The sequence below is a fragment of the Mus musculus genome, chromosome 3 (genome assembly GCF_000001635.26).
Source record: "Mus musculus strain C57BL/6J chromosome 3, GRCm38.p6 C57BL/6J".
Classification (NCBI taxonomy): Eukaryota; Metazoa; Chordata; class Mammalia; order Rodentia; family Muridae; genus Mus; species Mus musculus.
The window spans coordinates 118,513,988-118,540,712 of NC_000069.6; the positions used below are offsets into that span (position 1 = coordinate 118,513,988).

The 26,725-nt window shown below is 36.7% G+C and overlaps 1 long non-coding RNA gene across 2 annotated transcripts in view; it reads left to right on the forward strand.

Annotated features, from left to right (window-relative positions):
- Positions 1–26,546, forward strand: part of Gm26871 — a 42,227-nt gene extending 15,681 nt beyond the window's left edge. The window contains exons 2-4 of one of the 2 annotated variants that reach the window (XR_003954546.1): positions 151–280; positions 1,740–3,124; positions 3,358–26,546. This is a non-coding gene — a long non-coding RNA (predicted gene, 26871). Of the gene's footprint in view, positions 1–150; positions 3,125–3,357 lie in introns of both variants that reach the window. The other variant, XR_867578.3, reaches the window with a different exon arrangement.
- The last annotated feature ends 179 nt before the right edge of the window (positions 26,547–26,725 follow it).

Sequence of the window (26,725 nt, forward strand, 5' to 3'; positions counted from 1 at the left end):
AAGATAATTTTTAATACCTTCACAATAGGAACTGTCCATTGGAAATGAGGAATTTCACAGCACATATTTTGTCTTTACATGGGAAGAAAATAAACAGTGAGCTTCATTTTATTTTAAAATTATTTAATCTCTACTTTCACTTTTCTGCAGAAGTGTGAGCGAGTAATTTTGCTGGATGTCCACGTATTTCAGTTGAGCCATTTGAAGACATTAGGAGTGGGGTTATTGAAGCCCTCCCTTGCTCTAGGACAATGCAAGCCTGCCTCTGTGTTCACCACAGGTATGTGTTCATGAGTTCTTCCTTAATAGATTGCCCAGATATCACAGAATTGCGACACTTTGTTTAGTATATGGTCATGGTGAATAGTACCTATCTGTATTTTTATTATTTTAACAAAAATTAAAATTCTCAGCCTATCCTATGTTATGTAAAGCAAGTATCCACACCCAATTGTCTCTTCTTCTATGAAAAAAACAAAACAAAACAAAAAAACCCCAAAAAAACCAAAAACTTGTCACTTCTTTCAGAAAATCTACTTCCAGTTGATTAAAGTTTGCTCCACCTCCATCAAATATACTTTTTTCCAGATTATTAAGTTTTTAAAACATTTATTTTTTTACATCCTAATTCTGTCCCCCCTCTCAGTCTTCCTCTTACAGAGTCCTTCTCCCACTCTTCTCTCTTTCTTCTCTGAGATGGTGGGGGCCCCTGGGTATCACCTCACCCTGGTGCATCAAGTCTCTGCAGGGTTAGGGACATATTCTTCCTCTGCAGTTACAAAAGGCCCCTAGGGGGTCTTGGTCCAGCCCTTGTATGCTTTTTGTGGTGGCTCAGACTCTGAGAGCTGCCAAGGGTCCATTTGTTGACTCTGTTGGTCTTCTTGAAGTTCCTCTCCCCTTAAGGGTCCTCAATCCTTCCCCCAACTCTTCCATAGGAGTCCCCAACCTCCCTTCAATGTTTGGCTATGGCTCTCTGCATCTGTTTCAGTCAGTTGCTGGGTAGAGCCTCTTAGAAGACTGTAATGCTAAGGTCCTACCTGTAAGCATAATGAGTGTCAAGGATTGGTGCTTCCCTATGAGATGGATCTAAAGTTAGGTCTGCTGGATATTGGTTGACCATTCCTTCATTATCTACTCCATCTTTGTCCCTGCATTTCATTTAGACAGAAGACATTTGGGGTAGAAAGTTGTGTCTGTGGGTGGGTTGGTATCCTTATCCTTTCACTGGGGTTTCTGGCTGGCTATAGAAGGTGGTCTCTTCTGGTTTCATGTCCCCAGTCTTAGGCATCTTGGGTAAGAGCACCAGCATTGACTCCTGGGAGCCTCCCGCATCCTAGATCTCTGGGTCTTGTAGAGATCGCTCTCACACCCACCTCTGACAACTATAGATTTCCATTCATTGTCCTGTCGTCCTGGCCCTCTGTCCTGTCTCTCCCAACAGCTGATCCTGACCTCTCCCCATTCCCCTGCCCATCTCTTCTCCCATCCAGTTCCCTTCCTCTCTATTTTCATTATCTGCAAATGCAACTGGATCATTTCTGTCTTAGGCATCAATTTTCTGGCCATACCTTTGTATTTACTTCTCCTATAGTCTATGGCTTTAGGGACTTTTTTTTTAATTCATCAAGCATTTGTCCAATATTTGGCATGTAAGACTTTATCTCCATCTCCAGCTGTTGAAACTCTGCTATCCTTGCGGTGGTGAATCATTCCTAAAATGTGAACCTGTCTTATTTTAGTAACAGGGATTCTATTTAGTGCTCAATGCTGATGAACCAGAATGGAGGTCTGAGAGTTTGTGTGACAGGTAAGAGAAAAAAAAAAAAGGAAAAAAAAAAAGTGAGTGCATGGAGGCTGTGAGAAATGTGGAAGCAAACAGATTTGTTGGAAAACAAGCTTTAACATTTGAAGAGGAAGTACCACATCAAAAACAGGGTAAGATGTCACACTAAGTGGTTCTGTGTCTTGTCCTATTGCTGTTGTAAACTATCTCACCCAAAGCTTCTTTAGGCAATAAATGCCTTCTGACAGCTCACAGTCCAAGCCCAGCCCAGCATGATAGAGGAGTGAGGCAGCAGGAACCTGAAGGAGCTGAGTGTGTCACATTTACATTCAGAAGAGAACAATGAGTGTGTGTACACTAGTGCCAAGCTCACTTTCTCTAAGACCCCCTGCCTAGGACTGGGGCCACCCACGGACAGTGGGGATTTACATGTTAGTTAACTTAATCAAGGTAATCCCCCAAGGGTACACCCACAGGCTAATCTCCCAGGTGATTCACGATTTTTTAAATCAGGTTGATATGAACCATTACACTAAGCAAACTTGCAAATGCCCTGCAATAACGGTAGAAAGGAGAGGAAGGGAGTCAGGAGAAAGAGCGTGTAAATTGGTTTCTGAGACTTTATCATAATCTGATTAATTCTGAAATAATGTTCCTGCTATGGAATTGATTTTCAAGGTAGAATGGAGAGGCACCTCATCTCTGAAGACGTGATTCAAGTTGTTACACTTGCATAGTGGGAATGGTACAGGCTATGCAGGAGACATGATTATAGAGTGGCTTGGAAGATGATCTTTTTTAGACAATCCAGAGCCTGAACCCCTGCTCCCTCCTCTCTGCTGTGTATGTCATCTTGGCAGGAGTCTTGGAGCTCCTTCCTACGACTTAACAAGAACTGACTGTGTGCATCATCACCCTAACCTCACGCCCCATGGCAACCCAGCAGTGGACCACACAGAGCAGAGGTGATTTAGAGCATCGCGACTGACAATTCCAAATTAGGCAAATCAGAGCTTCATTTCTCCTGTGTTACTTCAGCATCCAACGGCTGGAGGTTGCCAACATTTCCTACCTTTTTCAGTCTTCCTCCTTTATTGGAAAAGAAACAGAATGACAGTTCTCTCTGCATAAAATTGTGCAGGCCTTTCAATAGATAGTATATTTCATGTTTCCTGTATGTCGCAAACATCAATCTCATAACTCTTATAATTTAATTCAGCGTGTTCTACAGAACTGTGAACACTTTTGCAATTCTAATGCACTAGAAAGCATTTCAATTAGTTCATCACAATTCCAGGGGAAGGGGATTCTGTAAAAATAATTTTACAGATGATTTTACAGGTGAGATGTTTTCCTCTAAGTATTATTAGAAAGTTCTAAAGGCAACCTGCAATTACTAAATTGTCTATTAAATTCATATATGTATATATGCATTCAATTAGAATACATTTATATTCTATGTGTATACATACATAGACACAAATTCCAGTTTAGTGTCTGATGTTGTAACAAAACACTGAAGAAAAGCAACTTGAAAGGAAATGGTTTATTTGTTTTTTACTCCCATGCTGTAGTTCATCATTGAAAGAATCCAGTACAGAAACTCAAGCAGGAACCTGGAAGCAAAACCGGAAGCAGAGACTGTGGAGAAATGCCCCAATGCCATGCTCCATGACACCCCAGCAGTGAACCACACACAGCCAAGATAATTTAGACTATCACAACTGACAGTTCTAAATTAGGCAAATCCAGGCTTTCTTCCTCCTGTGCTGGTCCATGGCTTGCTCAGCTTGCTTTCTCACAAGACCCAAGATCAACTTCTGTGGGTAGCACTGCCCACCATGACCTAAATGTACCCTCTTTTATCAGTCATCCATCGAAAAAATGTCCCTCTTCCACAGACATTCCTAAAAGAGTTCTGGTTGAAGAGATTTCTCACTCAAAGTTCTCTCTTCCCATATACCTGTAGTTTATAGAAAGTTGACTGAAATTAACCATTGAAACACATACATGCACGTGCACGCGCACATGTGCGTACGCGCACGCGCGCGCACACACACACACACACACACACACACACACACACCTACCTCTTGCTCTATTCTTGGTATGTCTTCAGAATTGGAGTAAATCCACGGCTTCAGTTCTCCTTACTTTTTAGTAAGTTAGTCTGAGATCTAGTGCCAGTTGTTCCCACTGCTGTCCAGGAAGTTCTAATAGAATAGTCTAAGCCAGAGGCCACTGTTTCTATTATGATGACAGGCAGTGTGTACAATGTGAAGCGTTCCAGGTAAGCTCTGCTGTAGATCAGGATTTTAAGTGAAGACCAAACCATCAGTCAATCACCCACTTCCCTGCCCAGCCCAAGCCTCTTTCCTCTAGGTTGTTTCCACGGAGATTATTCTTCCGATCCTTCTTTCCATTCCTGCTGGAGCAATGTAATTTTTACAACATGCAAAAATAACTTATGCATACACATTTTTGCACAATAGATTACAAATTGTGAAGGTAATTTTACTGTCAAACTATTTTTAGAACTTATTTATGGAATTGCAGAGTATTGAGACTACTGAAGTGAAATTGCTGTTTATTGCTTAACAAACTTCGTGTGGTTGTTTATAAAAAGTGAATAAAATTCCCCTGTCCCTCTTTCTGGGTGCACTTTTGCCATAAGCTACTCCAAACCCACCACTGCATCTCCCTAATTTCCCTTCAATTTGAGCTTTGCCAATTACCACACTTTGTCCAATATCACTTTAGCAAGAATGACAAAGGCAAGTATTTGTCAAAGTTGCCATATCTACTGCCCTGGTTTAAGAGAAGCTTGAATTACTTTCCAGGAAGCAAAAAGGACAGCACAGAAGAGACCTGTCATGTCAGTTAAGGGAACTAGACCAAATACTAGTCACATGATAGTGGCTAATATATACTAAGGTGACCTGTCCACTAATAGATAACTACACCTTACCCAAAGACGAATGAGAATTCATAATACAATTGTTTTCAAACAGGACTTGGCAATTTATAGCTCATGGAACAAATCTTCGACATCAGTTATTTAAATACTGCAGAATCTGGGGAACACAGACTCATTTTTTTTGTATGTCATGTAAACGATTTAACATTGCACAGAAGTGGTAAAGTTGAATAATCAAAGACTCTATTGCCTGAAGAACCTAAAAACACACCAGCTTTCCTCTTGTGGGGGAAACTTTTGTGAACTCTTGCTTTGAGTCTAAGAGGTAGGATAATTTGTTGGACAGCAATAAATTACCCAGACATTTGCCCAAAGGGAACATGCCTCATTTCTTATTAAACCAATAAATTGCTATGCTCACAGAAAACTACATATGCATTTGCAGAGCCAATAACCTTTTCAGTGGATAAAGCTTTTTGTTCTGCTTGCATTTCTAAAGTACATTTATGCAGACGGCTAGTTTTACACCAGTATTTCCTCCTTATTCACCATAGTCATGTGAGCATGGCATTGCTCTTTCAGAACTGTTTCCCAAACCCCACATTTTATGTTACCCCATGTTTGCATTTTCCTCTCTGAAGTAAAAAGGGAGGAGATGCAGGAATTTTGGGGCTTCTCTTTCCCTTTCCCCCTCTTCCAACTGACTGGAACCTGTAGTCACTTGATTCACTATCTCGAGTAGTCAAATATGCTGGAGAAGTAGGGTAAAAATGCTATCCAAATAATTTAAGTCATCTTTTTCTCTTTCTAGAACTCCATGGAACCCGAGTTCCCACAACTCAGATACTCATATTGTTCACCAGATTAGAGAGAAGTAAAGATGAATCTTCTCATATTTACCAAATGATTATTGGATATCACGTTCTAGCAGGCTAGCCATATTCTAAGTAAGGTAACAGTCTTATGCATAAAGTTTTGGCCCCCAAAATATTTAGTTAATAAAACATTGGATTGTTGGCTCCAAACTCTAAGTGACTTTGATAAACTTTGTCCCAATTTTGTTAGTTGGCCAGAGGCAAACCATTTACAGTAACCATGCTTTTCTCTTCCTAGATAAAAATATACAACTCCAGATAAGGGAAGCAGGAATTTTGAACACTGACCTTTCTAAATCCTGTTTCTCCCAAGTCAGAGGGCTGCAGTAACTGGCAATTGCCCTAGGCATGTGTCATTTTACTTCCCAGAAATGCTTGTGCACCAATATAGAGCCTTAGGTAATACAATAGGGACATAATGAAGGTGAGCCTTTGCCATATAGGCAGCTAAAAAGCACATGCACTGATTTGTTTTTTTTTTGTTTTTTTTTTTTTTGTTTTTTGGCAATTAGCAGAAAATTAGGGAAGAGAATTTAGTCACACTGTGAATCCATAGTCACCGATGGCAGCCTGTATGGGTCAGTGAGGGCAACCTTTATCTATGCACACTTGAGCATGATCTCTAGGCCTCCAGAGATCATTTCTCTAAGACTAGTGGGAAGCCTATCAACTCATAGATGATACTAATCTATGCAGTTCTAAGAGTGACCTATTCTTAGGAAACTTAGTCTTTACCAGACTTGACATCCAGATGTTATGACTCCATTACAGAAATTCTGGAAATCTAAATGTTGCAAATAATTTCTGAAGCAATAAACAAACAAATAAAGATATTAGTTTCTAAATGAAATGTGTTTATAAATATCCCTTCTCAGGGTAATTTTATTGAAAGTAAAGAAGAATTCCCAAACACAGCTGTAAAAATGGAAGCTGGCTGGTGGTACTAGGGAACCCGTTTAAAAAATAATTTCTATTGGATCTTGTATCAATTTTTCCTGTTATGGACTATCTCAAAATTTGATAATTTGTGGATAAGAACAAGTAGCACATGATCTCGGTTATCTAATTACCTGCTTTCCCTGTTGGACTCAATGCTGTGTAAGGAAAGAAAAACGTTAGCTTTCTTACACACCAAAAATATTCCCAGAGCTTGTTAAGATGTTAGGAACATCCCAGTTTCTTAAGAAGTATTTGCTGAAGACATGGATCTCTCAGTGAAAAATAACTGATGGGATTTTACCAGCACTGGAACTGTGAGCATGAGCAATGATATGTCCCCTGCAAGATGAGTTTTTATGGAGCAGATGATGAGTTAAGCAGCATGGAAAAAGATGTGTTTTCAAAAGATAGTGTTGGGCCATGCCATAATGAATCTTAGAGCCAGAAGTTACATGAGAAAGATGTAGATTTTGGTATAGGGCCAAGGACTGGCAAGGAAAATCCAATTCAGACCAATCTCCCTATAATGATATATATAGGTTTGGAAAAGGAAATCTGAAACCATTTTGATTTTCTATCCCATAATATAATAATATATAATATACTGCTATTCTTCTATGCTCTTAAATCGTCTTTTAAACAGCTTTCAGGATGTGTATTTATGAAAAATAGAGCTGGTGTTCAAATGCCCTCATTATCAGGGCAGTAATCTTCCCAAGTACTAGACTCCAAAATGGAATACATTAAAAACAGCCAACTTAAAATAGAACTTAGTTCTTCATGATTATGTTGAAAATTTAAGTAAAATATGTTATTAAGGAATTGTTATATTCCAGAAGTGAGGAAAGGTAAAGCAAGGGCTAGACCACAACACACCAGAGGCTAGACCACAACACACCAGAGGCTAGACCACAACACACCAGAGGATAGATCACAACACATCAGAGGCTAGATCACCACACACCAGAGGCTAGACCACAACACACCAGAGGGAAATGGGAGAAAACTGTCATATGTACTCTATGTCACAGAGGGAAAAACCCATGTCATTCTGCAATGTCAGAATTCACTGAAAAACAATAGATTCACCCAGTTCAGTAGTTTCAGATATAGTAATTTACAAGATAATTTCTCTATCCTGGTAATCTGGCTAAGGCAAATGAGGTTCTTTTATTTCTACCTTAGTTATTAATATCAAATGTCTTATAATGCATCTTACAGCAATGAATCCGTATGAGAGTATATCTAGAGGCATGCATGTGGCTTACCGAATGAATTTAAGGGAAAGAGGCAGCATTGGAAACATCCTAGAAGTAGGTTGATGGGTAATGTCAATAGAGTCTGTATGGGTAAGATAACTGAGAACTCAGGTCAGTATAAAAAATAATTCAGATTGGTGCAAGGGCCTGCCGTCACATTGCTAGATGTCCATAATTTTATGGGGTTCACGTGAGGGAAATACAGCCTCTCCTTGTTCTAATAAGCCATATGAGTTCTTGTGTCTAGTTTCCTTGCTTTTTTTTTTTTTTTTTTTTAAGATGCCCATGTACCCTCAAAGTCTCAATTTATCCCCATAAACGTAAAAGTTGGCACCCTTTCTATAACCTGGATTAGGTCATTTTTTCAGAGCTGGATGGATAGTGCCCAACGAATATGGTAACACCAGGGGCCATAGCCACCCATCTGTAAAATGGAGCAAAAGGCTGTTTGTGAAATAGAGAGCACAGCCTGAAAAACAGAACAAAACAAAACAAAACAAAACAAACAAACAAAAAACCAAACTTAAATCTGAAGAAACAGCAGAGCAAAGCCTGATCTCCACAAAAATAAAAGGGGTGAAAGCCAACCTGCCTGGGAACGCCACTTAACCCCTCGCTCGCTGGAACTCATTAGTAAAATTAGGATGAAATAATTTATAAGGTTGCTATTAACGTTAAAATTTTTATGAGTGGGGAGGTTTTAAAACATGATGTCTTCAGCAGAAAGTGCCACCGTTTTTCAATATTCTTTTTACACGTAATGGAAGCAAGTTCAAATAATAGGTCTGATGTTCACGAAGTCATTAAATATTTACTGGTCACTGTCTTGATGACCATTTTGATTCATTACATGGTATATATAAATCATCGATATTTTCAAATTATAAACAGCTCAGGAAGGACTTTTGCAGCTCATGCTGTGGCCTTTAACTAAAATATGAATTACCTCCTTCTTTGTGGAGGTGTTTTAAAAAAATATCTCACTTATTAAGGTCACTAATAATCAAAGCAAGCAGTATGTATGATAAGTTTATCATGCTAATTTTTCTCTTGGGTTGCAAACTGTCACCTGTGGATCATTTCTTTTTTTCTGGGAGGCCCTGTGTTTATTTTTAAAGTATTAATTTCCAGTAACAACCAAACTCAAACAGAAAGTGATGCTTTCTGTGTCATGTGATTTACCAAGAGTGAAAATAGAAATTTGTGTTATTTCTCTTGAATGGAAGATAATTAAAGATAACAGAAGATGTGGGTAGGACAACACTTAATTATAAATGGTATAAGGCCATTTTATGATTCTATACATTCTTTTTACTTCTATTTACTTCCTCCTACTCCTCTTTCTTTTTTTCTAAAGTGTCATTTATTTTTCTACCTACTGGGTTGCAACCTGCATATTTTGCAATTTTCTTCAAATCTTCCAGGAATATATGTCTGTACTAGGTGTTATGCAGCAGAGAATCATGCAAGATAAGTCTTTCTTTCCAACACCCCCTTCCCAAAGTCATTCTCAAACCCTCTCAGGGACCCTTGCCCACCCCTTAGATCACCAGTGCCTACCCTAACTCATCACCTCCTTTTCTTTCTTATGCAAATGAATCTGCTCCTGCTTTCCACCTTGAGACTCAAGATAACTCCTTAGAAGCTTTTTCCAAATTCTGCCTTTACATCCTGTTTTTGAACTGTGTCTGTTTTTGAAATTCAGAAAATGCGGCACAGTCAGATAATAAGTAAATCTGTCAGGGTCCCCAAACTAATACATGATGAATGAAAGTCAGGGTCTGTTCAGAAGCTGCGAATAATGATTCTGTTATGTCTTACTGCATGCAAGCATTCAAAATGCAGATGGTCTGTGGAAGCTTGCTGGATGTAGCACTAAAATAAGTTGTGAATTCTCCTTAAGTTCTCCAAATTTACAAATTTTATTAGACCTCTGGTCAGAGACTAAACAAGAGTTTGCAGGGGTAGCAGTGAGGTTATTTATAGATGCTACCAGGTAATTCAAAGAAAACTATTAAATTGACATCTAGTGATGTTGGCTTTCCTAAGCACTGAGAACATCTACCCCTATATGCACCAGAAGAGAAAAATTACCTCTGCAGTGCTGAACACAGTTTACAGAAACCATTAGCATTCACATTTACTGAATTTAAAATAAAGTTCCTAGTATGCATAAAACAACTTCATTTGGTTGGTGAAAATAGGTAAACTAGTTCTAATGTAATTTTTGAGACAACTCCATACTGATTTCACTGAAGATGGGCTAATTGCCCATCTACAGTGATTTTTTTAATTTCTAATTTATGTGTATATACATTTATTATTATATATAATTATATTGTAATATGTGATGTATAATGTATAGTATATGTTATACGTATAGAAAATATATTGAATTACATTTATGTTGATAATAAGTATAAAATTATATTGATAAAAGTATAATATATATAACATAGGTATGTGCAACTACATGCCACATGCTGTGGGTTCTTTTGGAAGACAAAAGAGGGACTCAGATCCCCTGGAGTCACATGGGGATGTGAGCTGTCCAACATTGTATCCCTCCACTAGACAGGCAGCTAGGAGAACACTTCATTTTCTGCCCTGGGAAGTAGCTTACAAATAGAGTCCCTCCTAGAAGTAAAGGGAAGTTTACTTGGTTTAACTGTTTGTAGTTATGTAATATCCATTGTTTTGTATGGCTGCTTTTACAAGATACAGTATCTTTAGTAATTATCCATTGTAGTGATTTGTAAAGTAAAGCCTTTGGGTCTAGCTTTAAGTAAAAGCCTTCAGCAAAGTCCCTGCTGTGTTGGGGTCAATCAGTAGAGGCTGAAAATTGTTTTGAGATTGTGTAAACCTTGAAAAAAAATGTTGTCTCCCTGGAAAGTCTGCTTTTGGTGCTACATGAGAGCTTAGAGCTGCATAGATCTTGGTCCTAAGCCACTCCTGGAAAACTTGGGAGTTCTTAGATTTGATTATGGCTAGCCATAGTCATAAGGTACTGAGATCTGTATGGGTTGTCTGGTCTTTCTGGCAGCAAGGGCCAGATAACTTTGGCAGTTGCAATCTTCCAGAGCTCCAGTTAATTTTGTGTAGTGATCGAACAAAAGTAACTGGAGTGAGCTAGTCAGGGCCAGTCTTTGTTCCAAGAAGGCTGAACCCCTCTGCTTCTTTGGAAAATGAAAGTTTAGCACCTTGATGAGCTTCTCTTTTTACTGAAACGCCTAAGGTTAACATCAACCAATAGTTCATCTTAGTGAAGATAACAATAGCTCAATTATTTTTAGGAATTTAGAACATTAAGGTATTTTATAATTGATTGGCTCCTTCTACTATCCATACAAATTTGCTCTCCCCATGCTCAATCCCCTCCACTCTTTTGGTTAAAATGAATACTGTCTTTGAGATAATACATGCATGTATGCACACATGAACTAATTTCTACTGGCTATATACTGAATGCAATGGTGCATGTGTTGCTTTAACCAGCCTTTCCATCCATTCTCTAAACGCTCTCACGAGTTTGTATTCTATTAGCACTGCGCTTGCGTCAACTACACTACAGCCCTACTAATGCTGGAACTGTCTCTGCTGTCTCTACTCTGCTAGAATAGAGACCTCCGTCCATCTCTGACTTACATTAAGTTGATGAATAAGGGAGGTGGAGGGATTAATCACAACCATTGGACATTTGGACATACACATTTGTCAACAGTCTATTAAAGCCCATTTCCCAAGTTTTCTACTGGACTATATTGCTTTCATATTGATTTGAAATGTTCTTCATCTAGCCTAGATGCATTTGGATACAATTGATCTATATATATATATATATATTGGTCATTTACTTGCAAATTTTTTATTTGAATTCTATGCTTTTAGTGACTAAATATTCTTTATTTTATTTTATTCATCATTATTGCATATTTCTGTGGTGGGTGTGTTCATTTGTACAAGCCAGGTTACACATGCACAGGTCAGAGGACAATACTCAGGAGTAGATTTTTTTGATTGTGGATCCCAAAGATTGGATTAAAGCTGTTAGACTTGTGCAGCAAATACTAATATTCCACTGAGCTATCTTCATAGCTAAACACTTTTCACATTAATAGAGTAAATCTTACTAACTGGACTGTAATGCGGTTCAATTATTATTTTTTCCTTAATGTAATGTTAATGATATGTACTGATTAATAAATCATTGGCTCTTTCCAAAATAGTTAATTTTCTTCTTGATATTTACTGTTTTACAGCCTTGTTCTCCACTACTGGAATTTTAATTTTATGTGTGTGTTTATCTAATGGAACAACTTCCTTGCATCTCCATAGCCTAGACCACCTCCCTAGTCATGCAGCCATAGGGATGTAAGAAGTTAGTAGAGTTACATTGGTTACACTGGTACATTACATTGTCAAAACAATGCTCTTTTAATGGTCAATATCGTGACAATAACCACTAAAGAAATCATTCTTTATTCTTCTATAAGACTCTGTAAGAACATTTAAATTACCTTTAAGCATGTATTATGGGTAGGGGGCATTTGTATTACAGTACCTACGAGGAGATCACAGGATATCTTATGGCAGTCAGTGTTCTCCTTAACCACATGGATCCTGAGAAACAAATCAGTGTCCACAGCCATGGTAACAAGAACCTCTGCCTACTGAGCTAGCTATCCTGCTGACCATACGCGCTTGACTATTCTTAAAGCCCTGAAGTGATGTACAAGATATCAATGAACTGCTCGATTTCCAAATGAAGATATCACCTGCTCTCTGCATACGTAAAAGGTCTTATGATTGTTTTTTGAGCTTTTTTAATTTGTTCATGTGACAAGGTTTCATATTCTTTTTTATGTTAATATTGGCTATTTGTATTCTTTTCTTGCTAAAACCCTGTTAGAATTCACAGTCAAAAACTAATCCATTTTAATGCACTGCTCTTTTTAGTTTGCTAATATTTTGGTCAGTACACTTCTATCTGTATTCATGACTGTAGCTCATTTGTGATTTTAATTTTTTTCTGCAATTTTGCCATATTTTACAAAAACTTCAACCATTGAATAGAATTGTTTCTTCTAATTATTCTCATCATTTTCTGATGGGATTTGTGTAGAATTGCTATTTTTTGTTCTTAAGTACTTAGACAACTTTCCGGATGGATTCAGTTGAAATAGTGTATCTTTATCAAAAAAATAAATTTATTTACTCTTAAAGCAGATATGAAATATATGTATTTTGAAACTTTTTACATTATATTTTTAAATAGTTCATTTTACTTTAATTATTAAAGATATTTATATAAAGTCATTGAATATATTTTTATTTTTGCTCATAATTAACACTGATAATGATATGCTTCTTTTTGTGTTTTATATTTATTAGCATGTTATATTTCATTTATTTGATCAGTGTTGTGGGTAAATCATTTATTATTCAAAAACAAAAAAGAATTTTGTGATTTAAAAAATATTTATTTATTTATTTATTTATTTATTTATTTATTTATTATATGTAAGTACACTGTAGAGTGTATTCAGACACTCCAGAAGAGATCATTAGATTTTGTTATGGATGGTTGTGAGCCACCATGTGGTTGCTGGGATTGGAACTCAAGACCTTTGGAAGAGCAGTCGGCTCTCTTAACCACTGAGCCGGCTCACCAGCCCCAACTTTGTGCATTTTTGAATGAATATATAATGCATGGGCTTTGTATTTCACTTATTAATGACCTTTACTTTTTAGCTTCATCTATTTGTATGAGTATTCAGTATGCTGTTTTTTCTGCTAGCAAAATTCTTGGGATGAAAGCTTAGACTTTGATTATCAACCTCATTTTTCTCTAGTATGAGAATTTAAAACACTCTAAGGAACATAACCTTATTTTCAATGCAAAAGTATTTGTCTGTCCAGTGGCACTTTATGCATAGTCCATGTAAGCTTCCCTTACTTTTCTGCTAGTTATTGTAGAGAGAATTGCTTAGTTTTCAGAAGTTGCAGATTTTTAGCTATTTGTCCTCTTATTTTCTAATTTAAAGCAGTAGTAGTTAGTAGCTTAGTCTCTATTGTTATTTGTAATCTGTTACAATTAATTTTTGGTGTGGGTTCATTGTACATCTAAAGATACTATGCATTCAATCCTGATTATATGCCAAAGTATGCCAGTGGATCATTAGTGCTGTTGTTTAGATCTTGCGTATTATTATAGTTTTATCATGTTTTATTCTATCACCCCTAAAAATAATTAGTTGAATTTTTTGTTATATCTTTGGAATTGCTTATCTTTCATTGTTACCTTTTATCTAGCATTTATCTGTATCATCTATCTATATACTATTGCTAATCATTCACCTGTGTATCTATTTATTATATATCTATATTTGCTATTTATACATTCTCTCTATATATACTATATATATTCTATTTGCTATTGATTTATTCCTCTACTATCTATCACTATAGCATAGATGTGACATTATTGGATAAATATAATCTTTTAACTCTATATGCTATCGTTGGCTTGATCTTTTATTAATGTGAAATATACTTTGATCTATTATTAATGTGAAATATTGTTACATACAGAGGCTGTTTTTAGTTTTAGAGCCCCGTTCTTTTTATAACAATCTAGTAACTAACTTCTTTTTCAAGATGATTATGTGGAATTTCCTTTCATATTTTTCTATATCACACACATGTGCACTCATGCATACACAAACATACACACTCGATAAATGAATGTAAAAAGGAAGAGGTACATGAGCAAAGGAATGGTGTTTATAATAAACTAGAGAACATTAGCATCCTCCTTTCTTTTGATTTTGTTACTGTAACAAATTAACAAATGAATTCCTTTATTGGCAGGTGCCTTTGAGTCCTGGCCCACGCGCAGTGCTCTGACTGACATGGCTGGCTTCGTGTGTAAGCACAGGATTACTTTTTTTCTCGTGGTTATATCACCCTTTCATACATAATACCAAGGATTAGCATCTTCCTTTTTTATTGACTTGCCTTTTCGGCAGTTTATCTCTTTTAATGATCTTTTGGAGAGCTAGCATTTAAATTTATCACTCAACTCTTCTGGTCTCGTTTATAAATTATTGATCTCCAATTGTATCTTTATTAAGTCATCCCTGCTCTTTCATACTCCTTTAAAAGAATTATTCCCCCTTTTTTACTGGAATGATTAATTAATCTGTTTTGAGTCTTTTTTATTTAACACGAAAAATATTAAAGCATTATATTTTCTTCTGAGCACAGGTCTGGCAGAACCCTACTGGGCTTATTTCTTCTATGGATGTAATTTTGATATTTAACCTTGACATGAGTTAGGGGTATTTTTCCCATTTTTTTTCTCTACTAAAACTCCCACTTTTGTCCCACAACTCCAATATTGCTACCCTCGTCTTATATGGTGATATATAAATAATTTTATTTATTTACATTTCAAGTGTTGTCCCCCTTCCCTGTCTCTCCTCTGCAAACCACCATCCTGTGCCTCTTCCCTTTGCCTCTAATAACCTGTTCCTGCACTCACCCATCCACCCACTCCCACCTTACCCCTCCAGTATTCCCCTTGGCTGGGGCATCAAGCTCCACAGGGCCAATTGCTTTCTCTCTCATTGAAGTCAGATAAGACAGTGCTCTGCTACATATATAGTGGGAGCCATGGACCTACACACATATATTCTTTGTTTGGTGGTTTAGTTCTTGGGAGCTCTGAGGGGTCCTATTAGTTGATATTGTTGTTTCTTCCTATAATGCTCTTAAACACTGAGCCATCTCTCCAAACTTATTGGTGGAATATATTTTGACTGAGTGCCACATCTCAGCTGCTTTTGTAACTGACTGTGGCCATCTCAGTAAGTTGCAAGAAGAAAGCTGAAAGACAAGACTGATATAGGAAGGGTTGACTTCTGAAAGGAAGTGTGTGTATCTTCCTCCTGATTCTTAAAATGCAGATCCAGAGAAGAAATGAGCTGGACCCTCCCCCAACACTCTGGACCCCAGATAAAAGCAACAGCTTCTGGAATGAGCAAGTGGACACTCTGGTCTCCAAGGAGCTATTTTATCTGCTTAGAAAATATATAAAATTATTGTTGTAAGAGACAAATTATGTCTATCTCTGTAGGGGCTAATATTCCAAGATGACTCCACTTCAACACCTCAATAATGACATGGCCAATGCAGTTAATAATTACTAACCTCTTGAAATGTTATTAATGAATATGAAATATGTAAAATGTATATTTTAATTATATAAATGTATATTTCTATATTGAATATGCTAAGGTACTTAGTTGTCTAAGGAATACTTATTCTGTATTTCCTATTTTTATGAGTTTGCTATTACATAGCCATGATCACACAAACACATATGCTGTTCAATGCAAACCATTAGTCATGTTACTACCTTCTCTAGCATGCTCTATATAACAGCATCGCATAGAGCACTGATGCGGTTCCAACCAAATGGAAAGGCTTCATGGTCCCCTTATTATGTGCTCCTGTTTCTATTGACAAAGCCGATGGCCCAGGAATGAATCCCATCTCTCCTTCACAAACTCTTTTAATATTAAACCATATCATTTCATCTGGCTGTTTTTCAGGTTCCATGGCAGTGGAAAGAGGGAAACAAGAGTACGTATCCCTCAGGATTAATAATAGCCTTGTAAAATCTTAATCATGCTTAGCTGATCGGGGACATGATTTTACATTGCACATAAGAGGCAGTGAGAAGTCATGGACTATTGGCATCTGCTTAAGGCTGACTGACCTGAACTTGCCCAAGTTTATTTTACCCGAGATGCTTTGCTGTAGCCAAATGAGAGGAAAATAATGCTCTGTACAGTACTGATTTGAAGGAGTTTGTTCTATATCACTGTGTTATGCTATACACCCCTCAACACAGAATGCATAAATGCTATTTAGGAGTCATTTGAAGTTTTTGACATGGATATACATTCTATGTGCACTTGTGTATGTATTTCTGACACTGAGGTTGGAGGATGCCGTGTGTTGGCTTTGTCCTACTACCACGTAGCTACCAGCATTCCAACTGGATAATCAGTTTGGTGACAAGCACCTTTACCTACTAAACCTTTCACCACAGCCTCTGGATCTACTTCTATGCTAAGTAATAAAGTTGTGACTGAAGTTCTTCAACGTATTGTTTTCCTCTGATCCCGTTTGGTTCAAGTTTTTCCTGCACGTCACCATCAAACATTTTCTAGCATTTATGCATTTTACCATTCTTAGATAATTTGTTTCCTGACATTTCCCCCTTCTCTTAAGTCATTTTTCTTCTTGCATCTGAACAGTGCTCTCTCACATAGCTTCCATTTTCTCTTTTACAGGGAACAGTGCTTCCTTGAACACTTTTGTGAATATCAATTTCTTTCTAGCATTTATTTCTAGTTTCTATAATCTCTTGTTTTGTGAAGCACAGCTCCTGGCTATCTCAGTCAGCTGCCAAATCCACCTCATGGTTTTGATAGTTATTTTGTATGCTCAACATTGGCATTTATTTTGTATTTAAAATAATTATTTGGTTTGAGTTTTCTGAGAAGATTTTTTTTTTTGCTTTTGTCATTTATTTGGTTCATTTGGTTGTTATTTATTTATTTATTTATTTATTTATTTTTGAGTTAAGAGTTTTACTGTATACCCCAGGATAGCCCAGATCTCATTATTCTCCAATATCAGTTTCATGATTGGAGGGATAGCATCTACATGCCAGTAGAACAGGGTTGGTCTTATTTATTTTTACATTATTTCCCAGGACACTCCCACTAACCACACTCCCCAGTGTCAGTTTAGATAGTAAGCACAATCTCTTGTTCCAGCACATCATACAATAGTAATTTTAAGAACTTTCTCAATGTAATGCTGATGATCAGGTCCTTTAATGTATTCCTAATATATTTATCAATTTCTGCCAAGTTTTGCCTCTTATCCCTCGCTTTACTTGTGAGGGTATGTTTTGTATAACCATGACAACATTCTGGTACTCTCAAGTCATACAAATGCCTTTTTGTATACTATGATTGATCAGTTTCCAAACATGTTCTGGATGCCACAGCTGTCAATCAGGATGTAGTTGCAGAGCTGTTTCCTCTGAGATCTACATTCTAGGACCTCACTGCTCCATTGGTTTTCAGTTGTTTTCTTAGGTCAGACCTGTCTACTTGGCTATGGAGACTCCTAAGTGGTAAGTAAACAAAGCCATATTTAGGCCAATTCCACCACAGTAGCTGGCAAACAGAATAGCAAGTGATTTTCCTCTAGATACAACAGCCTTGAGGGGTAATTTTTAAGCTGTTCAAAGAAATAAAACTTAGAACTCCAACTCATCATGGATAAAGAAAACCAAAACACTCCTATATCCAATGTGATGCCTGATTATGAGTTTCTTCAACTCTTCTACATCTGAGAATCTGTGAAGTAGCCCAAGAATCCATATGGTGTAGTGGGAAGAACAAGATATTTAAAAGCAAACTCTAGTTTTCAAATCCCAATCAGAACACTCAGCTTATCTGTCTTCACTTCCTCACTTCCAAATGTACTGAAGCTATATCTTCCCCACCAAAGATTTCTGGGAGTGTTAATTAGTAACAAAAAACCTGAAGTTGTACACAAGGCAAGTGAAGTACCATAGCAAAGCTTCCATAGTTCCTCGCGACCATTCAGAGAGCAATGAAGTACTCAGAGTTTGTCCTGCCCACAAGAGGTACAGGGGTAAAACAGGGAGCAGGATTTAAGGGAAGGACACGCCAACTGGCCCAGCTTGATACCCATGCCATGAGAGGGAGCCCACCCCAACATTATTAATGATACTCTGCTATACTTTCAGACAGGAGCCTAGCATAACTGTCATCATAGAGGCTTCATCCAGCAACTGATGGAAACTGATGCTGAGACCCACAGCCAGACAGGTTGAGTTTGAGGAATCCTGTGGAAGAGAGGGAAGAATTGAAGGAACCGGATCAGCAACAAGAAAACCTGCAGAATCTACTAACTTGGGATCACAGGGGCTCATAGCGACAGAACTGTCATCCAGAGAGCATGCATGGAACAGATCTAGGCCCTCTACACATATATAACAGTTGTGAAGTGGGGTTGTCATGTGGGACTCCTAAAGCAGAAGCCGGGGCTATCTCTGACTACATTCCCGGCCTTTGAATCCCTTTCCCCTACCTGGGCTGCCTTTTCTAGCTTCAATAGCAGAAGATGAGCCCAGTCTAACTGCAACTTTATATGCTAAGGCTGGTTCATATTCATGGGAGGGACTTCCCTTACTGAGGAGAATGAGAAAAGGAGTGGATGGAATGGAAGGGGAAATAAGAGAGAGGGACTTGGAGGAAAAGAAAAAGGGGAAACTGCAAGCAGGATGCAAAGTAAATAAATAACTTAATTAATAAAAATAACTAATGGAAAAAAAGAAAGAAAAACCAAAGGCCTCCAATCAAAATTCCAAGCTTCTTCTTTAATTAATCAAAAATCATAATTTAACCACAAAACAAGAAGAGGAGAAGAAAACTTTAAAAATGACAATAGAAACATGTAGCACAGGAAAAGAGTAGATGAAAACCAAAGAAACCAACATTGACATTTTGGTAAGATTACTAGACTTGGGAAAAGCCTATTGTCAAGTTGTCAAGCCTATTGAGAAAAAAATAGAGACACAGATGGTGGCTGATGTTAGAAATTGAAAAGGGACATCAGTGTGGATACTGTAGATATTAGAACAGTCTAAAAAACTACAACTAATGGTTGATAAATAAATGGTGAACCATACAAATTCTTTCAAACATGTAACATGAGAGCTTATTCAAAAATAGATTCACATAACTGTGTGTCTATATAAGGCTTCAATTTATGCATCACTTGTAAAGCCTTCCAAATATCCAAGGCAGAAATACCAATTCTATATAAACTCTTCCAGAACATGGAAGAAGCAAGAAATGGTTTCAACCCAATGTTTTAGCCCAGCTCATTCGACTGGTGTTGTTCAGATATTCACATCAAACAATGAAATGAAATGAAAGAAGATTTCAGAAGGCAGGGCAGCCTAGATCACTGGTACATGCCTTCAGTCTCGGGGACTCAGAAGACATGAGGATCTCCTCAGCCTAAATGTTCAATGCCAGTCTGAGAACTAGAGCAGAGCCTCAAAGAGAGGAGGCAGAAGGTAGAAGACAGCAATGGAAGATTCAAACCCTCAGGCAATAGCAGTCATAAATAAAGAAGTAAAAATATCTAAACAAATGACAGTAGATGCCAATGGCTGCATTTATTTTGCCTGTATGAAAATGGTTTTGCTTATACAATATTGTATTTCATTTCTGACCACATCTTCCAGTTCTTGCTTTCTATTCATTCTGCTCTTCCTGACTCTTAACTGTTTCTCTTTGTGTGTGTTTGTGAATGAAATGAATTTGTGTATTATTGCTATGTGTGTGTATGTGCCTGTGTATGGTTTGAATGTGAGTTGTGCATGCCAAGGTACATGTGTGTACATCAAAGGACAGCTTTATGGGGCCATATTTCTCTTTCCACCTTTTTGTCAGTTCTAGTGATTAGACTCAGTGCCGGACTCAGCATGCCCAGCACACCTTTACCTTCTGGGAATCTCGCTGGCCTCATTGTCTGGATTATGACAGCAACTCTGCCACTTGCCTTCAGACTTTGCTTGTGTATGGCCCATGTACCTCCATCAAAGTCTCCTTCCTCAAATGCACTATTGTGTAAGTCTATGGGATTGATCATAGAGAGGCTTAAAAATTCCCAAAACACACACACACACACACACACACACACACACATACAGAGAGAGAGAGAGAACCTTAATTTATATTTTCTTCTATCATTATACATGTTCTGCACCCAGGAATATTCCATAATCATATTCTAACTAACACTAGAGACATAATTATACATATATATTTGCTTGAAATCTAAATATTATGCTTCTACACTAATTTTTATTCCCTCTCCTTCACATTTTGTGCTATGTGGTTCTGTCAAAGTTTATTCTAGGTTTATTTAATTTTATTTGCATGACTGTTTTGTCACAGTGTAGTTAAGTAGATTTACTGATATATTAGAATAAAGCCTAATGCATCTGCTCCTCTTCGGTACGTGAGCTTCGCTTGGCAGCCCCTGAGCTTCTGTCCTTGTTTCTACTAGCATCTTCAAAACTGACATTAAGCACGGATATTAAAATGAAATAAATGTCTGACACACGCACAAATTTCATTCTAGAGTTTCTTTTTCCAGTGTGTGTTGGACAAAGAATCCTGGTCTTTTCACACTGCTGCTGAGCACGCAACTACTCCAAATGCCTCCTTACCCATATCTCTTCATTTCTGATCAACTTCCCCTGCTCCCACTCCAGCCTGGCTGTCGCTGTTTCTCCTGGAAGGTAGAAGACCTTCCTAGTGTGTTCAGCCACAAAACTGATTTTAATATTTAAAATATTCTTTCATTTTATAGAGTCACAACTAGGAACACTGAGACTGTAGTTACTCAAGAGAAATATTCATTTTTCACATCTTTGGTAAAGCACACACAACAGTAATGCAAATATATGCTCACCATATATGCAGGAATAACTTGTTTTAGCATAATTTCTTAGGCTGCCTAGAAACGTCGTAGCTTTATTTAGAGTAGAATTACAATAGGAAATGCTTCACTAAACATTCCATTTAATATTTAAGCAATTTCACTATTTTATATGTGTGTTAATCAGTGCATATATATACACATGCATGTATATATATATATATATATGTATGCATGTATAAGCACATGTGCATGTGTGTGCTCATATAAAAGTTAGAAATCAATAGCAGATGTTTTTCTGAGAAAGCATCTCTCAGTAACCTGCAATTCATCAATTCAGCTAGATTTACCATTCTTCTTTCCTTTATTTTCAGATTTATAATTTAAAATATTTTTAAAGAGACATTCTAAAAAGATCTAATTATTTCAAATACGATCGGTCACCTCCATTACCTTCTGAAAAATCAGATTTTTAAAATATATACCAAAACTAGTGATGTTGATTCAAAAATGTCAATTTTTTTCTTCATAAAACAACCAATAAGAATTCATCTCTATATTTTCTCACTATGGTTGATATGTAAGAAAAATAAGAACCATAATTTTCATTAAGTTTAAATGAGCAACCAGCCTAAGAGATTCATAATTAAAGGACATATTTGCACTTTGAATTAATTTTTAAACATTTCCTAAGTGCTGTGTGAAGAGCATTATGCAGGAGGAGATGAGCATTTCCTTTACCAAAGACACCAACAAAATCGTTTTTAATTTTAAAGAAAATGCCTTCCTGGGAAAAATGTAATCAATAATTTGTCTTTCATCCTCAGAACAATTAAGTCATTCCTGTTTCCAAATACTCACTTGGAGATTTTCCAACGTTCCTACATCTCCATTGTATTAGGAAGAATGTTTCTAGCTCACTAATTTTGCTGCTAATCAAACACTTAAAAGAGATTCTTTATACTTTCAGATACGCTTTGAAAAAAAAATCCTCCCATCATATGCACAAGGGAATTATAAGTTCATTAGTATACAGTTTTTCACATCTTAGATTCATGGTTCATTATGTTACCTTAGAGATAAAAATACAATTTTACACTTATATGAAAGTAAAAATAATTAGAATTAACATCTGATTATGAGTTTTAATTTTGAAATTAATCTACAGACATCTCTAATTTAAATATTTCAAATCAAAAGCTACCTTTAATATTTTACTGCAAACAATACTTAAAGACTAAATTGTATCCATTTAGAGTAATGCTTTTGAAAAAACATGAAGCACTTTAGCATTTTAAAAGAACTTCCATATTTTGTACTATTGATGCTAAAAAAGACAAACCTAAAATATGTAGACATTCTGTGTCTTAGGAACACCATAGTTATATGTTTTGGTTTCCTTATTAAGTTAGAGTTTGTGGCTACATGTTTCAGTCAGAAATGGATCGCGAGCAACGCAATGACATTTATACTGTGAGAAATCATAGGACCAACTAATAATTCCATTCTGGTCACAGGAAAAAAAACACCATGGAATCCTGCACTTAAAAATGCAGGAATCATATAGAGACACCAAAGCCCATAAAACTTTACCTGTTCATAAAGACTCTTGCCAATTTCTGCAAACCGGGACATACAGCGTATCTAGGTAATCTGAGACAAGACTCTTGCCAATTTCTGCAAACCTGGACATACAGCGTATCTAGGTAATCTGAGACAAGACTCTTGCCAATTTCTGCAAACCTGGACATACAGCGTATCTAGGTAATCTGAGACTGAATTTTTTTCCTAGGTAACACTCAGCTCACTGGCAAGCTCTCATAGCTCATGTGGAAATTATCTTTTGGAAGTTCAAAATTCATTTGCCTACAAAAATAATTAATATATTTAACTTTCCATGCCATCTTGTGTAACCAAATATATAGCTCAAAATGATGCATAAGACATAAATTCTGAAGCTTTCAGTGTATATATATATATCTCCAAACCTGGGGGCCAAACATACACTATCCCTTTCCCATATAACCGTTTTAATTTCCTTGCAAGCTCTATAGGGTTGGGAACATAGTAGGTGCTTTATCTCATTATTTTTCAAAACTAAACCAACACTCAAAAATGTACTGGTTTAAAATAGCATCTTCTTAATTTGATTGCAGTGTTGTGGTTTGGGCTGGGCTCAGTCTCAGATTCTGCTTGTTGTTTTCTTTTGTTTTTTTGTTTTTTGTTTTTTGTTTTTTTTTGAGGATCCTTTTATGGGTAAATTCAGTTATGTCAGAGATGGACAGAAGAGAGGTTGAGAGGTCAAGCCAACCCTCTAGTCCATGTAGTCACTGAGTTCTATTCTCTTTGCTGTTTCTCATGTGGAATCTTTCAAGGTGAAGCCAGATCTCTGACTTGGAGATTACAGGCTCCTATGAGAGTGTATGTGTAGGCTCCCTCTGCCCCCACGTCTGAGGGCTGCTACCCTGTTGCTCTGACATATCCTTTTGACACCCACCTCAGTTCTTCAATCAAGATCTGAAGGGGGGTTACCAGGAAACTTGTTCACTCTGGGCCACCAATGGAGCACTCTGTCCCAGGGTGAGTTGGCTGGCTGCCCCAAACCCAGATGAATAGGTGCTAATCTCCTAATTGCTCGTGCAGGAAATGAAGCTGGAAGTTTCATAGTAGGCAAAAGCCATGAAAGTGTGAATTAAATATTTTTGAGTACACTGGGGATATGACTTGATCATTTACTCATTTATCTGTCTTTGATTTTTGTTTTGTTTTGTTTTGTTTTGTTTTGTTTTGTTTGTTTTGTTTTGAGACAGTGTCATATATTGTCGCCCAGGATCTCCTCGAATTTGCTATGTCATCCAATCTGGCCCCAAATTGAAAATTCTTCTTTCTGCCTCACCTTCCTAAGTACTGGGGATAGAGGCGTGAGTTACCATGCCTAGCTAAAGTTAGTCTTAATCTATAATTCTTACCAAGGAGAGTTTAACTGAGATGTTTCACTTCTTGGTGTCAACTCCAGATGTGTAATATTGTATTGCTTTATAAAGTAGTACCCCATACACTTTGAGTAAATGCACAAAGTACCGGTTTCAACTTCAAAATTTATTTTATTATTTTTGTGGCTTGAGATAGATGTTAATGAACCTTAAATAGAAACACACACACACACACACACACACACACACACACACACACACACACACTTGAAGCATATCAAACTAGGAGCTGAAAAGGTTAATATGTAATGATAGTACAATTACTTGTCATGTTTTTTTCACATTGTAAATATTAGACTTAATAGGTTATAATAACTATTAACTTCAGAGTAAAGTGAAATTCAAATTGCCCCAAAAGTGATATTTCTTCCAGCATTACCTATATATTAGCAAAAACGTATTGCTTAGAATTTATTGGTTGTGAAGAGCAGGTGTTGACTCTGATAGCCTGCATAGTGTTGGACACTTAGAGTAAAAGCAGGCAAACATCAATAAAAGACTCTCAGAGTGAGGTTGGTTATAAAGAGAGTGTAACACAGAGATACCCTAGATATTGAAGATTTGGGGCAATGTTGGGGAAGAGAATTGAGGACCAGTCTTCTTGAAGCAGCTATTTAACTGATATGAACTTCATTGACTTTCATCAGTTATAAATTTCATGCTCTCTCTTGCCATTTTATACTTTCTAATCTCCATTTATACAAATGTCTGAATATAATTTCATATCAGTCAGGGGCATTTAAAATGAGACATTTCTTAACTGTGTGCAAGTTTCCCACACAGTGCATGATATTGATTGGTCCTCAGACCATAAATGCTTAGATCCTATAAAGTCATTTTGACAACTTAAAGCTCTCTTGTGTGTGGCTTTTCCCACTGAGGAAATAACTACACAAAGGAATATATGCCTTTTCTTGCACGTGTTGCTAATATCCACTTAACAGTGATGAACTTCACACATATATATGTATGCATTATATATAGTATGAATTCATACTTTATGTACTTATTTAACTTTACAAAATTAAAGAGATCCTCATTTTAACAAGTTTTCCCAGCTGTGTTTCTAGTGATTTCCAAAGGTAATTGAGAACTCAGTTCTATAGAAGCATATCTAAGTCACACTCATAGAAAGATCACATTTTGACCATTGGCAGACATGCTGATCTAAACCTCAGTGAGTCTTTTAGTCACTGCAGGCTGATTAGATGAGGGTAGTAAAAGACAGGCAATTACAAGTCTTGACCAGAATAAGGGCAGTTTGAAATCTCTCTCTCTCTCACACACACACACACACACACACACACACACACACACACACACATTACTACCAGAAATATAAAACATACAGATGTTATTGAAAGCAGTTTGGAATTTTCTCAAAAGTTAAACTTGGAGACAAAATATGACATGGCAATTCCACATCTAGCGATATGCTCAAGAGACAACAAAATACAAGTTCATGTAAGATGTGCACTTGAATATTGAGAGCACTGTTATCATTATTAGTTAAAGTTAAAGGATTAATATTGGTTTGTGTTGATTGATGCATGTTTCAACATGGATATATGTTGAAACACTGTGTTAATATAAAGAACCCAAATATGAAAGGGTGATATGGTATGTAATTCAGTTTATATGCAATATTTAGATATACAGACAAAACATAGATTAGATGATCTCATGGCTAAAGACAAGCAAATGTGAAAGAACTCTGGTAGAAACAGGGCTTCACTTGGGAATGCAAAAGCTGCTCTGAAATCTTTAAGGATGCTTGTACTATATTATAAATGTGGTCCAAACACTGAAAGATACATGTACAAGGGTGAATTAGGATATAAAAATTGCATCTTAACAACGATCTTTTTAAAATCACAAAGTCATAACCAATTAAATGCATGTGCGTTCATTGAAGTGTAATGTATAATTATCTCAAACAAAAAAAATGACCAAAATACCTCTAAGAAATGAAAGGTTAATTAAACTGTCACATATCTTTTCAATGGGATACTATGTGGTGATAAAAATAACTTATTAAGATATATAAAATGTACATATTAACAAATGAAAGAAGTCATACTGATAGGCTGCACACTGTATATGATTTTATTTATACGACATTATGTGAGACATAACCATCAGAATTACTAAATAAGCCATGATTGATATTTCCAAGAGAAACCATATTTGAATAAATAATTTTAAATGTTATCTTATTTTTATTTACATATATTTGTATGTGGATGTCTTCAGAGAGCACACAAAGTGATCAGTTTGCAGCTGAAGATCTAGGTGCTTCTGAGCCACCTGACCTATGAGCTAAGAACCAAAGTCAGGTCGTCTGCAAGAACAGCAAGCACTTTTAACTACTAAGTGACTGGTTCAATCTC